We start from the raw sequence: 17831 nt of genomic DNA on the forward strand, positions 1-17831 counted from the left end.
ATGCACCAACTAACGTTCACAGGTTGATTGAAAATGCCTGACCGGGTTTCATATGGTGTCGGGATAAGTGGTTCAAGAAAAAACATTTACTACATATGCACTAACATTGTTGGTGGCAAAAAAAGGAATCCACAAGTTCAATTCGGCAACCAGCAAACAAACGAAATATGCCTCACTATGCCCTATGATCTAGGCCAACATTGCACACATGTACCACAAGCAGGAATATACCACAAGGTCCAGTCTTTGTCCTCTTTCAGGCAGAAGCAGCAACTGCAGGCCAACCCAGCAAAGCACAGTCACAGGCAAGGGGCAGTACTCCTCTTGCAGCTCTTCAGCTCTTCTCCTTGGCAGAGGTTCCTCTTGGTTTCAGAAGTCATCTAAATTGTGGGGTTTTGAGTCCACTACTTATACTCCTTTCTGCCTTTGAAGTAGGCAAACTTCAAAGGAAATTCTCTGTTGTTCACAAGATCCTACCTTGCCCAGGCCACGCTCTAGACATACACCAGGGGGTTGGGGACTGCATTGTGTGAGGGCAGGCACAGCCAATTCAGGTGTAAGTGACCTCTCCTTCCTCTACTCTAGCTGAGATGGCTCATCAGGATTTGCAGGCTACACCCCAGCTCCCTTTGTGTCACTGTTTAGAGGAGATTCACAAACAGCCCAACTGTCAGTCTGACCCAGACAGGGACTCCACAAATAGGCAGAGTCACAGAATGGCTTAAGCAAGAAAATGCCCACTTTCTAAAAGTGGCATTTTCAAACTAACAATCTAAAAACCAACGTCACTAAAAGATGTATTTTTAAATTGGGAGTTCAGAGATCCCAAACTCCAGAATTCTATCTGCCCTCAAAGGGAAACTGCACTTTAAGGATATTTAGAGGCAGCCCCCTTGTTAACCTATGAGAGAGATAGGCTTTGCAACAGTGAAAAATGCATTTGGCAGTATTTCACTGCAAGGACATGTAACGCACATCAGTACATGTCCCACCTTTAACATACACTGCACCCTGCCCCGTGGGGCTACCTAGGGCCTACCTTAGGGGTGACATACATGTATGAAAAGGGAAGGTTTGGGTCTGGCAAGTGGGTAAACTTGCCAGGTCGAATTGGCAGTTTTCAAAACTGCACACACAGACACTACCGTGGCAGGTCTGAGCCATGTTTACAGGGCTACTCATGTGAGTGGCACAACCAGTGCGGCAGGCCCGCTAGTAGCATTTCATTACAGGCCCTGGGCATCTCTAGTGCACTTTACTAGGGACTGACTAGTAAATCAAATATGCCAACCATGGAAAAACGAATTACACATACAATGTCACATAGGGAGCACTTGCACTTTAGCACTTGTCAGCAGTGGTAAAGTGCCAGAGTAACAAAAACAGCAAAAAGAGTCCAGCACACGGCAAAAACCTGGGAAGCTGAGGCAAAAAGTTAGGGGAGACCATGCCAAGGATGCTAGGTCTAACAGTCATGAAGCAAAAGGTCAGGGGAAACCACGCCAAAAGATGCCACCTCTAACAACCTGGTTCTGAGTAAAGAGAAAACTGCAGACTTTTTATTTTTATTTTGTAAAGGGCTGACATCCTTCACAGTTAATAACCCACCTTCTTACAGGTGGCAAAATGAACCCACCTATCGGAAATGATTTGCCAGTGCCTTGGACGTGTAAAAGTAGTTTATCCTGCAGAATGAGGCATGTGCAGGCAAATAATATGAATATTGCTTTCCTCCATACATTCACTAATACACAGCTTTAACAAATTGCCTTATGACATGGGTCCATGATTCTCATTCTATGCAATGGCATGGATATCACAAAATTCATCTCTTCAATAACTATCATATCCTTAGAGATGTGAAATAATCTAGAACCTAGTTTATCTATAGCCCTGGAGCCAAATACACTGAAGGCAGGGAAATTTGCTCTCCATCCCATGTTCCAGTCACTACAGCAACCCAATCTTTCAGTTTCAACCAAGTGTTATTCATTAAGAATGGTGTCACTTTTCTTGAGCATATGGTGACTCCCATCAAACCAGTTCTAAAACCTACATGCACTTTGCGTGTGCAGTGCCTCCTGTTCAATATGTGATTATTTGCTACTCCTAAGTGTGTTTCCTGCCACAGGTGATACCTGTGGGTGAGAATCCTAACAAAAAATCTAAGCGATTTTAGGGTCTCACAATCCACCAATGGTAGGATTTAGGGTACAGAGAGGAAGGGATAACCCTCCAATTTTTATTGCATGGGCTAACATTATCTGCAGTAATACCAAATCTGGTCTGTGTCTGTAAACCATACTGAACATTACTCCTTGTTTGATTTTATCCTCATACCATTTACATTATTTACATTCCATGAAAGGACTCTAAGTGAGCCTAGCTTTATATCACCCTGCATTTTGTGATTAAACACAATTTCTGTAGTCTCTGGTGTATGTCCTTGCATGGTGTTTAGTTTGTACTCCTGTGACTCTAGTAAACCACCTTGTGCTCTGAAAACATTATCTACACCATCCACCCATCATGCACATCTGCACTTTGGGCCCAGTACTACCCACATACCCATATTCGTATTGTACTTGTCCCTAATTAAGTGCCTTTCATTGATAAGCTATACCCTCAGCTAGTGGAAGGGGACAATGGCAATGGGGTAGGACAAATAGGCAGCGCTTCTCCTTGCCGTGTTACGGTTTTAGTAGTAATCCCACTATTAAGAACAATAACCTCTACCCAGCAAATCGTTTTCTTAAATGCTAACGTGGTGGGCACGGACGTTCTGACACAAATATTAAAATATACATTTCTTGATTTATTAAATCTTTAGGTCAACAAAAGCTCAACATTTCGATAGATTCTTCCATAATGCAGAATATAAATCTCATTCAGTATTTCACTTTGGGCCTGATTACAACCTTAGCGGATGGGATACTCGTCCGCCGTATTGCAAGTTCCATTATATCCTATGGAACTTGTAAATTGGTGGGCGGGATATCTATCATTTTGTGACTGAGTAGCCCATTCGCCAAGGTCGTAATCAGGCCCTTTGTCTTTTACTATACAAATAATGACTAACTACCAACTAAAGGCATGTGTAACCTCTCCCCAACGCACTCACACATCCATGCACACAACTATTTAAAGCAAGAAAAACTATGGTCAGTATGTGATTTAGTGATGCAGCAATAGCCCTGCACCGCTCTGGCGGTACAGGGGGCTCCCACCGTGCACGGGCAGCTGGTCCCTGGCCTGAGAGCTTTTGACTAGTTCAGAGCGGGGCAGCTCCCTCCATGTTTTTTGCAGGCGGGCTCTCTTAAGTTTTCTTACGCCACTGATGTTATCCTGAACACCAAACTGAACACGGCCTGAGTTTAGAAAAATAAGACTCTAAAAAAAATAAAAAAAATTCACTGCACCTAGAATTTGGAACTCTATCTGGTAATACATTTCACGCTTATCCACCCCACTCAAAACACACCCTTTCTGGGGTGAACTCACCTCTGTCTGACGTAATCTTCCCTTCTACTTGTTAATGATGTTATGTAATTTCTGTTCATACTGTGTGTTACTCCACTGTTCTTTTTGTGAGTTTCCAGCTCTAAAGTGCCTGCATAAAAGAAAGAAAGAAAGACATAAATAACTCACAAATTTTCAAAGATGGTATAAGTCAATGAGTTTGTGAGAGATATGTGGAATTAGAACAATACAGGTTTTACATTGCTGAAGATTTTTTCCCCATTTGAGGTGGAAAGACTGTTGATGTAGACAGTGGGGCTTCATTTTGTTTAGTAATGATGTCATGTCCATATGAGGGGACCAGAGACAGCAGGGTTCTGAAATTTTTCAGGACATTATTTGTCTATATGTTCCTTGGTTATTAGGTCAAGCACTTTGACCTGTTGTAAGTATTCTGTGGGCTTGTAACCACACCCATCTCACGCCCATCACTTTCACTTGTTTATGGGCTTGCCTTTTAAAAATACCTTGATGTCTTTAGTAAATGCTTTAAGTTTGTCCGGTCTTGGGTTGATTGTTACCACCTTGCAGACTGACCCTGTTAGATGGATTACATTGCATGATTGCCGATATACTTCAGTGTGGGTAAACAATTTCTTTCTTTTCTCTCTCCCCTTCGTGCTCCATCGCAGCCATGGTGCAAACAACGTAGAACAGCGCGAAAACCATTGTGGTATTGAAGTACTGGTCACATTGTTCACACTGTTACCTAATCAAAGTCATTTCTTTTGGCTCTCCCCTTCACGCTACATAACTTTCACAAAAACACTTGTAATTGATAAATGATTTACGTAACAAACACAGAAATCCTCAAAGCAGCTCTCCTGACACAGTGGGAGAGCCGATACTACAACGTTCACTGGACTCTGGAAACTCGTCCCATAATGCTTTGCAGGCCATTACTTAAAAAAAAAAAATTCGCATAACTCAGCTTGTGGTGGTCCAAGGACAATGGGTGGGGACCACCTTCCAAACATGCTCCACGACGTGCTCTGTCTACATCATCTCTGGGTCCCCACACTAAGTTAGTGAGGGCCCCAAAATTATATCACATCCCACCATTCAGTGTCTTTTCAAGTTCTTTCATGGCTAGAACTTTTGTTTTGCACCTGGCAGTAATTTTGTTTTAAGAGCCTTGTTTGTTATATTGTTGCAGTAGGCCTGGTAACCTTCAAAATGTGTGATGCACTACACTGTCTAGGGGCTAAATATATGGCCACACTACATTATTTTCTGCCATTCTCTTTTCATGTGATTATACCCTTATATGGTTACATGACCATGTTTCATACAAGTGCTATTTTTATTGTGGTGTCCTCTAGGGGCTGTTCTGTGCATTACTGTTAACATATTACAATATATTCACAGGCATGGAATCTCACCCCATAATGCTTTTCAGGTCATTACTTTTACAAAATATTTTTGCTCATAATTTAGGCTGTGGTGGCCCTAGGACAATGGGAACCACCTTCAAAACGTTCACAACAATGTGCTCTTTCTGTCTACATCATCGCTGGGTCCCTACACTAGGTTAATGGGGACCCCAAAATAATAACCCCTCCTACCATTCATTGTCTTTCGAAGCGCTCTCATGGTTGTAACTTTTGTTTAACAGCCGGGAGTAGTCTGTGTTTTAAAGGCCTTGTTTGTAGTTTCATTGTAGCAGGCCTGCAAGCCCTAAAAATGGGTAATGTGCTATTGGCTAAATATATAGTTACAGTGCATTACTTTCTGATATGTTTTCTCTTGTTATGCCATCTAGGAGCTAATTACGTGGTTACATGACCATGTTTCTTACAAATGCTATTTTCATTTTGGAGTTCCTCAGGGGGCTGGTCTGAGCATTACAGTCTAATGCCAAAAGTTTATTTCTGATAGAGGTCTTTATTGGGTATACATGATAATTGGATATTTTTTATGAATCTCTCCTTATTGCAATTATGACCATGGTTCAGGCTAACTTAACATCCTTATTACACTATGATTGTTTGAACGCTCTTGATATTTTTGGGCGACCCTTCAAGTTTATTTCTCTCGTTACTCCTCAGTGGCTGTCTTGCGTCTTTGTTTTTGGAAATTGTGTTAGCCAGCCAGCAACTCTGAAGTGGTATTCTATTGGAATTAGCATGGCAGATTTAAACTAGGATGCTAAATGGCAACATTTTCATTTTTGGCTGCAGCTAGAGGAAGAAGGTAAAAGGAAATGCAGGGCCACTGGAATTATGTGGCAGGAAAAAACACAAATTATTAGGCAGGGTTGACCAATTTATGTGGCAAGAAAAGTCCAGTTATGAATTTACAACGCCAATAGGTCTAACTCAAGCAAATGCAAGACTTATTGTATTGCAAATGCTTGTTTTATTAGGGGTGGCATGTGCAAATGCATTGCATCCACCCACGGACAGGGAAACTGAAACTAAAGCATCAAGATAAGAAAGACTCACACAGCTTGAAAACTTGCCTTTGATAGCATTCGATTTGTTTGATTTTCAGGCCAATGAAAAACACGCTTGACTGAATTGATGCAATTTTTATTGTATTCTTCGCTAAAAGCATGGTTGAGTAAACTGCAGAGTTTAATTTGTTTAGTGTAATTTGTTTCTGGAAGGAGACGTGTGTGTTTTAGAGTTAATTCCTGCAGTGGAGCACATTGTGAAATATTTGGCCTTCTCTATTTTAAGAGTTGAAAGGGCCAAACAATATATCAATGCCGTTGCCTACATGGTCTATGTATTAATTTATTCGTTAAAATGTATTTCAACTACCATTGCAAATGAAAAGGTTAACGATTTCTAATTAGTGAGGTATAAGAAATATGAACAACAGATTAAGACAATTAAGTCAAATAATATGGCAAGGGACCCAGAAATTGCACCTAAAAATAGGAGTAAATATAAGAGACCTTACTCCCAAAGGACGTTTGTCAACTCTAAAATCTATCTTAGAGAGATTACTCTTACCTTTGCAGTTGATGTTAGATATTTATGGGGTTCACAAAATATCCCAGGAGTAGTTTCTGTAATTCCAGCACAGTTATAGATTTCCAGTAGTCCAAAAAGCAAACTTTCCTCATATGCATTCTCCTCCAGGTGGAAAATGTGGAGCACACGTTACTACTCTCCATTAAAAGTTATGGATGTTCCCTCCCCTTTCCACAACTTGAAAAGTCATTTAATCCTAACTATCACAGCAGCAGTTTTGCCTTTGTGTCCTAAGTGGGAAACTACCTGTAAATTGGTAGGGAATACAGTAAACATGAAAAGGGTCTGTGCGTGTTGACTGCTAATTTACATGCCCCCTCCCCTCCCAGGCAACTCCCAGTACACCTATACTTCTGATATTGCCATTGAAGTTATGAATATGACAAATAAAGCATATTAATAGATTTTCTTTATTTGTAAATAAAATTTACAAATACACTGATTCTGTGAAATATGATGTGAAATCTGGTGCTGTAAATTTCATTTAGGTGCAGCCAAGTGGAACGCAGTCCCTCAAAGAGAAGGTAACACAGGAAGTACATTTGAAGGTTATTAGTTGTAGAGAAGTCTAGCTTCTCAAACACAGTGTCTCGATTCCCAAGATTATACCTATTCTGTGCTTATCCTGATAGTCTGCCTATAATGAAAAGAAGATGAACCACAAGAGCATGTTCTCAGTGTGGATTCCGAAGCCTATTTATAAAATGCAATGTAAGCCATTTCTTGCTGTGCAAGGTATCCGATAGAGCGGCCTACTCGTTATCTGCACATTGCATTATGTTAGCAGTACTACAAGAATACCACCCATACTACAAAATGCTTTTCACAAACCTACTTCTGTAGGCCTTTCAATCACCTTTTATTTCTATGCAGAGGTCTTAGTCTCGGTTCTGGAAGTCTCCACAAACGTAGATATACATTTTTGTAGTAAAGGTGAGGGGGGGGGGGGCATAGGTGAGTGGCTAGAAAATGGGGAAATCTTACACCTAAATTGGAGGGGGTTAGGGAAGGGTAAGGAAGGGCTTGGGTAGGTGTAACGAGGTGTTTAGAGAGGGATTTGCAAATACAAACATGCACCTACAAAAGAGTTAACCAATTGCTATTCAAAAACTGTACTTCTAAAATGACTACAGCCATAAAGAATCCAAAACAGTTGTAAATGTACTCCAGCGCAGCTTTGGAGTACGTCCAGTACCACTCAGATATACAGACTGGTGATTGGGTGGTTCAACGGGTCACAAAAAAATACAAAGTGAAAATTATCTTATCAGAGATATATCACAGAGTACAATGTGTTGAACGGGTTCTTCAGGGGAGAGGGGTTGCCACCAGAGTTCCTCAGGTCGGACCAAGACTAAAGAATTATCAGGATGTTCATGAGCGCTCCAGCTCAGAGTACAAGTTAGCAAACATTCACAGTAGTATACATCTTCTGAATTTTTTATTGCCATTAGGTAATTTCCAGTTTCTTGATTCTAGCCAACACATGTGTCTTCACAGTTCAAATTTTAATTGACTTCTTCAGGGCTATTCTTATTGCCATAGACAAATCATCAAATTCAAAGAGTCAATCTCTTCAAAAGCAATCTTTAAATACATCTCATTAAACACTGCAGTGTGAATAAATGCGGGACAGGCCTTTCAATGTGTCAGAAAGTACTTCATTCGGCACTAGCAGCGTATCAGACTATTGGTTCATGTAACCACTCACACACTCAAAGGTACTTGAACACTCCCATAGAAAATAATTGGCCCAGTGGCTTGTAAACACCCCATAGGAAATAATGTTAAATAAAATAAATTATTTCTAATTTTTAAATTACAATTTAAAAATGTATATACATATGGTTATTAAAATATTAAGTATTAAAAATCATACCTATTTCAAAATTATGTTTAATTGAATTAATTTGTAATTACGTTTGTTTTTAAAAATAACGAAATTTAACTTTTAATAGGAAATTAAAATGAATTAAAAAAGAAAATGTCATAAAATGTACTACTAATAATTATACACAAAATTGATAGTGAGGGTGGATTTTCAAGCAATATTTTAAAACTAACAATTATAAGTTAAATGAATATATTTTATGTATTTAGTATGTATTAAACATGTCCTATCATGAGTTAATGTGGTGTAATGTTTAATTTTTCGTTCTAGATTAATAATTTTTTTAAGCTAATTTACGTTTTTTTTCACTTTTTTAATTTAATTATTAAACTTTATTATTTTTTGTAATACTCTGTCTTACAGAAATCTTTGCCCTGGTGACGAAGACATCCACATACATGTGAAAAGTTACCAGTGGTAAGTGTGCACTCATAAATCCTCTTGTAGCAGGCTCCATTGCCAGTTTTGAGGGCGTGAAGACCTAGTGGTAAATTTACACTCTGAAATGCTGAATAGAAAATATGTGTAAAGTTACTACTAGGTACAGTAACATATTTACAGACGAGTAACTCCACATATGTAAATTTACTTTTGTGAATAGACTCCAGAGTTTCAAAATGACATGCTCCTCTCTGGATCCACCGAACCCAAATTAACCAACACTTCTCCCTCCTTAGTGTTTGTTCTCATCTTCCTCCATAGTTGTCTTGATTTAGACTCAAACAAGTCAGTGGCCAAGTCATGGGCCCTCATTACAAGTCGTGAGGAATAGGGTGGAGTACCTTACCTGTTAAATACCATTATCTTGGAGTGAGGTATTTATGTGTGATAAATATCTCCTATTCCGAGTTTTGAATTGGAAATGAGGCATAGCATGCACAATCGGCATTTAGCACATCAAATTTGGATGTTCTGTCTTTTTCTCGAGTTTCCCCTCCCCAACATATTTCTGCAGATTTGGCCTGTCAAAATCTGTAAAGGAAAAACGAGGGTGTGATAATCGTCACACAACTTGTGAAACCATTTTCTGTGCCAAAGTGTGTTTGTACAGGGATCAGAATGTAATCTTAAAATATTAATAAAGGCCATAGTCGTCTCTTTCTCCTCCCAAAAATAAATCATTATCTTCAGTATACCAGGCTCTACAATGCACCTGCGACTCACTGCAAAGGTCTAATAAACCAAACACTACCCTATTATGCAGGAAGACACTATCACAAAGTTTACGTAGAAGATGTCTACTAACTCATCTATGCAAATCTCTCCCTCTTACATGACAAAATCCATCCCAAATCCTGTACCGTTAACCAAATGACCCACCATGGCTGCATTCCTAGCCTCAATATATTTATGCCAGATATACACATAATTGGAACTGCTAGAGCATCCTTAAAAACATACCATGCATAAGGGAAACTGGCGAGGCTGGGGGCCCAACCACCACAGTCATAATGTGGCAGTCTGACAGCCGTCAAAGCGGTTGGACCACAGTTTTAGCAGTGGTCAGACCACCAACGCATCCTTGCCGGTCTGGAAACCGCCAGGGTCGTAATGACCACCCTAGTGTTGACTTAACCCACACCAGAGGTAAGCACACTTCATCTTTGTCTTAGTGAACACCTTTTACTGGCTAATGTTCTGACTTGCTGGTGAATCTCGGTCACCACAACTTGAAAACCAGCTGCATTGTTCATGTCCTTCCTGGGATACTTTTTTTGTTTCTCTAATACAACAAGGTTCTCAGACATGATAAAACATTCTGAGGCCTATTCATGAAAACAAACATAAAATTTGGGTGGAAATTGTGTTCCTATTCACTCAGCTTCCCAGCAGGACATCTGGAAAGCTGCAGGTATCTAAGGGCTCCTATTCCCACAGTACACATTTCTACATAGTGTAGAATTCTGCAGAGAGGGAATTAAGTCTTCTGTGCAAATGCACAGTTTTTCTACATGTGGAGAAGATTCTAACAATGTAATGAGACTCAGATAAGGTTAGCAATGTTATCCTTTAGGGCATTGAAAAATATATTGAGGAAACATTACAGCAGGGAGGAACCAGGGGCCACTGGTGTTCATGGGCACAAGAGTCTGTGTCCTGCCATCCTGGGAGACAGGCAACAACAAGGAAAATAAACACAGACACACAAAGACACAAATCAATCACTGCTCTGAGACAGTGTGCTGAATTTCTTGGGTAAACTCTCCTGAACTTTGCAGATGTCCTACTGCGCAAGTGTCACCCAGGTAAGGCTTTCTTCGACCTGCAGGCACAAGCTACAGCAGTGACACCACAGGAGAGGGAGTACTGAATTAGAATGCCAAGGATCCGGTTGCTTTTGGGGCACTTAAACAATGGCCCTGGGAGGAGTTAGCAAGGTTCCATGCAATTAATGATTGCGGGTGGGACAGGCCGATGAGGACAAGGAGGGAGTGGTTGGCAACAATCACCACAGAGGTGCCAGCTGGAGGAGGCCCTGCGCTCCTTGTATTTGGTTTCACTTTGAAAAAAACATTATGGAGCTGAGCACACACAGTGCTTCTTATGTCAACTCCATAGAGGCCCAGGAGAGGGAAGGAACCAGCTGCCCACAACAATTGCACTATTAGACTAAGAGCTAAGTGTGCAGTTAAGCTTCTGCTTGAGGGACATCGTCAACCCCTCACCCCACCCCACCTCACTCCACTCCGCTCCCTGCTTTAACAGCTACAGCGGGCTGGGGATCTTGATGTGCCTCTTCTCACTGCAGCTGACAGACAAAGGCTCATAATTAACTTGGGAGGGTGAGTGAAAGGAAAGATGGGTGGACATATGGATGGATGAAATGGTGGAAGGATGAATGAATGGATAAATTGAATAATGGAAGCGTGAAAGGGCGAGAGGGTTTATCAGAGACAGGGAGAGAGGGTATAGGGGTGAAAGGAAATGTGGATGGAGGAGTGAAAGGATGAAACGATGGATGATGAGAGAAAGGATGAATGGAAGAGTGAGTGAAAGGATGGATAGGTGGAAATGTAAATGGATGGATGAATGGATAGATGGAGCGCAAGTATGGCTGGATGAGCTAACAGATGAAGGAGTGTAAGGATGCATGTAAAGATGGATGAGTAAAACAATGCATAGAGAGTGAAAGGCAGGTTAGATAGAGGTCTGGATGAAAGGATGGATGAGTGAAATGGTGAAGGATGGATGAATAGATGGATACATGGGTGAGTGAGTGAAAGGATGGATAGCTAAGAGAAGGAGTAGATGGAGAGATGGATAGGACAAAGGGTGGATAGATGGGTATAAGAATGGGTGGCATAGTGAAAGGGTGGATAGATGGATGAGCCAAAGGGAGGATGATGGATGGATAAAGTGAAAGGATGGAGCTGGGGCAAAGTGGTGCATGAATGAATGAAAGGATGGAAGGATGATTCAAAGAATGGATGAATGAAATTGGGGGTGGATAAGTGAAAGGATGGATGACTGAGTGGATGAATAGCTATGATGGACAGGTGTCCCTAGACTAGTGGCAGCTGTCCTTTATGGGCTCCACAGCTACACTATTGTGGCCCATTTTGTATTGTACCAAGAGTGAATAATTATTCACTCTTTGGTATAATAAAAATAAAATGCAGACCCACTTCAGGTCCAGCAAAAAACTGAGGCAGCTAGTGACATTGTTTGATTGCTGACACAGGTGCATGAACGTAACTGGGCCATTCCAGCACTGTGAGCATGTCTGTGTGACTATGTGTATTAGTTAAAGTGAGAGAGAGTTAGTGAAGGAGCGAGTGAGAATGAGTGACAGTAAGTGTGAGAATGAATGTGAGTGAGTGAGAGAGGGAGAATGACAGTGAGTGTTATTTTGTGTGAGACATAGTAAGACGGAGTAATTCGGAATGAGTGAGAATGAGTGGGACAGAATGGGTCAGAGTAAAGTGAGTGAGACTGTGTGAATTAGTGAGACAGAATGAGACTGAGTGAGTCAAAGTGAGACACTAAACTTAAAGTGTGAGAGAACCCTTCAAGAAAAAGCTAATTGGAATTCGAACCAAGGATTATGCCCCACTACTTTTAGAGGTCACCAGCCGCCACTGTGGGGAACTCTGGCTGCTCTGAGTATATTCCTCAGTGAGAATATAGAAAGACCCACACACCTACTATGATTTAATGTGGGAATGGAAGGAAAGGGGAAAAAATATTATCTCTGTCTTTTCCTTCTACAAAAGGTGCACAACCATCTAAACCACCAGGGAGAACAACAGATGCATCAATAGTTAGCCATTTGGAAGATACACCAGTTTCCCATCATACTATCATAATAGCACACATGTTCTCAAAAAGTTAGAGATCCTCTGGGAACCAAGCATTTTAGTGACTAGATTAGATGTTACATTGTTGCGTAGGCTCTCATTATTCTAATGAGACTACTGGATTTTGAGCAGCAGGGTCATCCACAGTGTGGGGAGACTGAGTCTGACCCACTGCGGGTGACACCTGTCGCTCCAAATCCGGGCTTTGCTCCGTATAACTAGCAGTGCCTCCTCACTCCCAGAAGGTAGAGATGATTGAGCAGCCGAGCGCATGACATATCATACTTCTCAGGGAAGTCGTGGTCACTCAGGTCACAACCGGTTCTCTCATTCACAATTCGGTCTCATATATAAATGACAATAAGAGCAGTATAAGTTTTAAAGATTGGTTTAATAAAACAACTGCATTTTAGATAGCAAAGAGTGAGCTGCAATAAACAGAACGACACAACACAACAATATTAAAATGGTGACGATGAGAGTGAAGCATAAGAATAATGCTATCATATTGCCACTAGAATCGATGGACTATTTCCTATCTAAATCATATTTTGAGCAAGGCATGTTAAGCTCTAAGCCTGCCTTTCAGGTTCCCCCAGGAGGACATCAACCCTCGCACCTGAGCAAAGGCCTGTGATCTGCGTCAGCATCTGCAGCAAAGCATTCAGCATACAGTTGTGGTTCCCTGGCTGGAATCTCCCTCTTGATGTGTAATGGGATTAAGAAGTGTTTTTATAATCACACAGCTGATGTTCTAAGAAAATGTCCCTACGTAAGGATGTGTATTTTCTACGAATGTTGGAGACTAAACTTCTACCATGTTTACCAGCAATGTACCAGACTGTAGCCTTGACTAAAGCACAGCGTGATCAAGAATGCGTTGTTTGAGATCACAATGCTGAACTAAGCAAAACAGTTCGATAGAAGAAATTAAAACAAGACCGTAAAACTGGTTATTGTAAAAATAACAATGCAAAGCCGAATACAACATATCTAGGTCAAGGTGCACAGCGGCCTAGTGTATTAAACTAACGTGAACGGAGCTATGACTAAAATGGCTACACAACAACATCTTTATGTGTGTGTACAGAGCATGAATTTGGTCTGATCGCAAGAAGGCATTTGTATCTATATATTCATAACAATATGTTGATGGAAATAGTAAAAAAAGATCTTTTTATTTGTAAATGAAAATTTCAGACAGATATTTGAGACTGCAATAAGCACCTGCTTCACCTCCCAGTTATGAAATCTATTTATTGACTGGTGGGAGGAGCAGGTGGTCAGGATCACAAACAGTGAAAGGTTTAGTAAATATGCAACGATGTGGAGCAGACACAAAGGTTGATTTCTTATCTGGGATGGAAAAAGAATGAACAGACATTGTAAGTGGATGATCCTTTTTAGGGAAGGGTGTATTATGATGACACAAGGGTAATGCACTGGGGTATGATATCTAGGAAGTTTTTGAGAATGATCATTAAGAAGTTGATGGCCACTAAATATATGCAAATATAAACTTATGCCACTGAGGCAACAATGTGAATATATGGAGTACGAAAACACACACACACAAACACACACATATATATATATAATAAAGAAAACCCTTTTAACAGCAAGTTTGTGTACCGGATTGTGCCGTTTTTTGGGATTCACCCAGAGGTGAAGGTTGTGTACTGGGGCAGGAGTCCTTGGAGATATATATATTTATATATATATATATCAATGGATATGGATTAATGTTGCTTACCCTTCAATTAAAGCAACAGAGTGCAATCATATACATGTCTATATTTATTTTTGTGAATTGTGCATTTTACATTGCCAGGCAGTATATATTTACGGATTCTTGCTTGGATTCGGATATTTTACCATTCCTTTGATGTTAATGCCTCAGGCAACTGCAGCCAAACCAACTATGTCATTCAATGTAATTTTGGGTAGGTGCGTGGACGAGTTATCGAGGCAAATGCAAAGCTTTTGATTTGTCTAAATAGAACTTAAAGGCCCTGCATTTGGCCTTTTATTGAAAAGCTATTTGAAAATGCCAGTAATTTTTTTAATACATTTAACACATTTCTGAATTGCGCTGTTTCTCCAGTTCTAATTCTCAATAGTTCTAAAAATACATGAACAATGACATAATACAGGAAGACTAGTAGTTAGTGCCTGGCTGCAACTTATTAAGTTCCCTTAGGCGCTGTGCCACAAAAGGTCAATTGCTTTATTTTCTCTTTGAAACATTCCATGGTCGAATTATACCAGACTCACGAGTAATTGGGTGTAGTTAATTCATTATAACAATAAATCATGCGAAGTAAAAGAAAATGAATATATTAAGGAACTGCTTACCAGACAGAAACTGCCCTGTCAGGGAACATCCATCGTGTTCTCATGGGATCAGACAGAAATATAAAATGAATGGCACATTATCATTTATTTTGAAGATTATATTTTTTCAGTATGTTCTACAGGCCTTTATACCAATTTGAGAGGGTTCAATTGTGTTTAAAATGTAGATGCTTTGCTAGTCCCCAAGATTTGTCTAGCTTGCATTGTCTGCTTTTAACTTTAAGACACAAACCAATGACTGTTTTGTTTTTCATAGATAATATATACATAGGGGATATTGGTCAGTGGTATTCAACCAATACTTCTTAAATTGTTTTTTACACTCTGCCTACAACATGAGGCAAAGGGTCAGCCCCCTTTTGCCATTGGTTCCCGTCTCTGTGAGCGATGGCATTTTTTTGTGCACATATTTTTTCTACTTCTGTGACCGTCCAACAGCTCCCCAGAGACCAGGCCCTTACTCCACCTTGATGTGTTCTGGTTCTCTTGTGTGGTCATCTGGAAATGGCTTTCCCACACTTTGCTAATAATAAAGAATGCCAAACACTAATCGAAGATGTCGAGGCTTTAGAAAGAAATTCCTCTTTCACTGCCCAAGCCGAACCCATTAGTTGGATTATTGGTGGGGGTAATAGATTTGACAGTTATTAGGGCTGTAGTACAGCTGCAAAGTTTTCAGCTTGTTTATGTGACCTTTCCAGGTTTGCAGCTTGCTTGTGTGTGAGACTTCGAGTGACTCTTTATCACCACTTGAGCAGAGCAGTGATGTCCACATCTTGAGGTTAATTTCAGAAATGGTTAAATTTTATGTCATTCAAGTAAGGCTCGAGGCTTTGTAATGTAAAGTGGCTCCCAACTAGAGCTATCCAGGCGACCTAGTGCGCCGATATATAAAATCTGATTTTATACTTGAACTGGATGCAGAATATGTAAAGGAATGTTTTCTTCATAGCCTGCTATGTTTAGCGTGTGCTTCACAAAGATCTGTAACTAAAAAGCACCGCCAGGGGTTCCCAAGCCAGCTTTACTTTTTAATCTATTTAATTACTATCACTGAGGTGTTGAACCATAAGTAAAATCAGGTTGTTTTTCTCACATCAGGGAAAGACGGCGATAATAATATAAATATATATATACACAAGGTCAGTCTAAGTTAAGCAAAGTTATCAACCTGCTTCAAATGTACAACGTGATAGCCCTGTAAATATTTGCTGTGCCATGAAAAACAAAAGACAAGTCATTTGTAGGCCGTATGAGCAATGTCCACACCAGTGGCGTAATGAAATTTGAGCGGGGGGCCGGGGGCTACAAAGTACCTTGAGGGGGCCCCCTCCCCCTGAACCCAGTCAGAGGCCTGGCGCCCGTGCACACTTTACTGTGCCCTGAGGGCCCCCCGCACCGCGGGGGCCTTTGTTACGCCACTGGGCCAGACCTTCCCCCTCCCCACTATTTCTTCAGTATACGCAGCCAACTTTACAGAGGTTGTATGTTTTATAGAACTCCATGCAGAATATCTCTGCATGTACATATGTAAATATTGTGTATATTTATACATGACTCCAGCCGTGTCTATCTACAAGGCAATACTCAAGGCTACATTTTAAAGTGATCCAATAATTCATTTATACAGCACAACTGCCAGATGAATGAGAGATGGTCACCAATCATACCCAGGAATGTGTCTCACAGGAGGCTCTAGCCTTCACAATTTCAGTCTGCATTTATCCCAGCCAACCTCCCCTCTCCAGCCACTGCATGTTCCGTCCTACAGGCGTTCAATTTACAAAACTTTCAGTTGAAATAGTTTTTAAGACACTGCACTAGCTTGCAATCTCACCCAGTGTTGCACTAAGAGAGGTAGAACATGACGCTGCCTGCCTCTGGAAATCCCTCCCGTCTCACAAGAGGATTGCACTAGTGCAAGACGTCTGAGTCGCACAGAATGGGTAGGGGGGTGTACATACACAAATCACAACTCCTTCCCTGATACTGCATCAGTCATGGACATTGGGGTCATATTTAATTCCGTTACTAGAGACATGTACATTGTTTAAAGACGAGAATTATTTGTGAAAAGGACATCCATATGTATCCCATACGACTCAAGCCCTTTATGGTATCACCTTCAAGGAACATGGATGGAAGTTCTGCAATGTAATTGTTAGTCACCCTGAGGCTAAAACTGCTATTGTCACCATGTTGATGAAGCATCGGTGCTTAGCTATTTCCCACGAACCGGTATCAGCATCACATATATTTTGCAGCTAACGTCTACAGTAATAGCAATTTAACTCCCAGTATCACTCCTCACAGTCTCCAAAAACATTGTAATCACAATAGGTGAGGTCTTTGTCTTCTACGTGGAATCTAGCACATACGAAGACGTAAAATGGTAGATTATTTTTAAGATCATGGAAATATAGTGGATGCTGACATAATTTACTTGTTAAAACACATAAAATCCCACTATTCATATGATTGTATAAAAGAATGTAACTAACTGCTATTTTAGGGACACTGATTATAATGGGAAGGTTATCCACAATAATAATTAGGCATGTCACTTGCCTTGATTCTATGTATTGTAATTATATAACCATATCTACAAATCTAAAAAAGTCACACTTAGTTGCATTATATGAATATTTCTTCAAATCCCTTACATAAAACTATAGTAACTTGTAGTTCTTCCAACAGCTTGCTTACCTTGACTCCATGTTCCCTTTAGAAGAGGATGAAAACAACAAGGGAGAGTCTTGTTGGGGGGAAGCCTTTTGGAAGAAATTC

The 17831-nt window shown here is 40.5% G+C and overlaps 1 protein-coding gene across 2 annotated transcripts in view; it reads right to left on the bottom strand.

The window, feature by feature from the left end:
• Positions 1-17831, bottom strand: part of MTUS2 (microtubule associated scaffold protein 2) — a 1534604-nt gene that overhangs the window by 1205264 nt on the left and 311509 nt on the right. For both annotated transcript variants that reach the window (XM_069202199.1, XM_069202200.1), the window contains exon 2: positions 3502-3610. The gene's annotated coding sequence lies outside the window, so the exon portion shown is untranslated. The remainder of the gene's footprint in view (positions 1-3501; positions 3611-17831) is intronic.

This window comes from Pleurodeles waltl, chromosome 8, assembly GCF_031143425.1.
Source record: "Pleurodeles waltl isolate 20211129_DDA chromosome 8, aPleWal1.hap1.20221129, whole genome shotgun sequence".
Classification (NCBI taxonomy): domain Eukaryota; kingdom Metazoa; phylum Chordata; class Amphibia; order Caudata; family Salamandridae; genus Pleurodeles; species Pleurodeles waltl.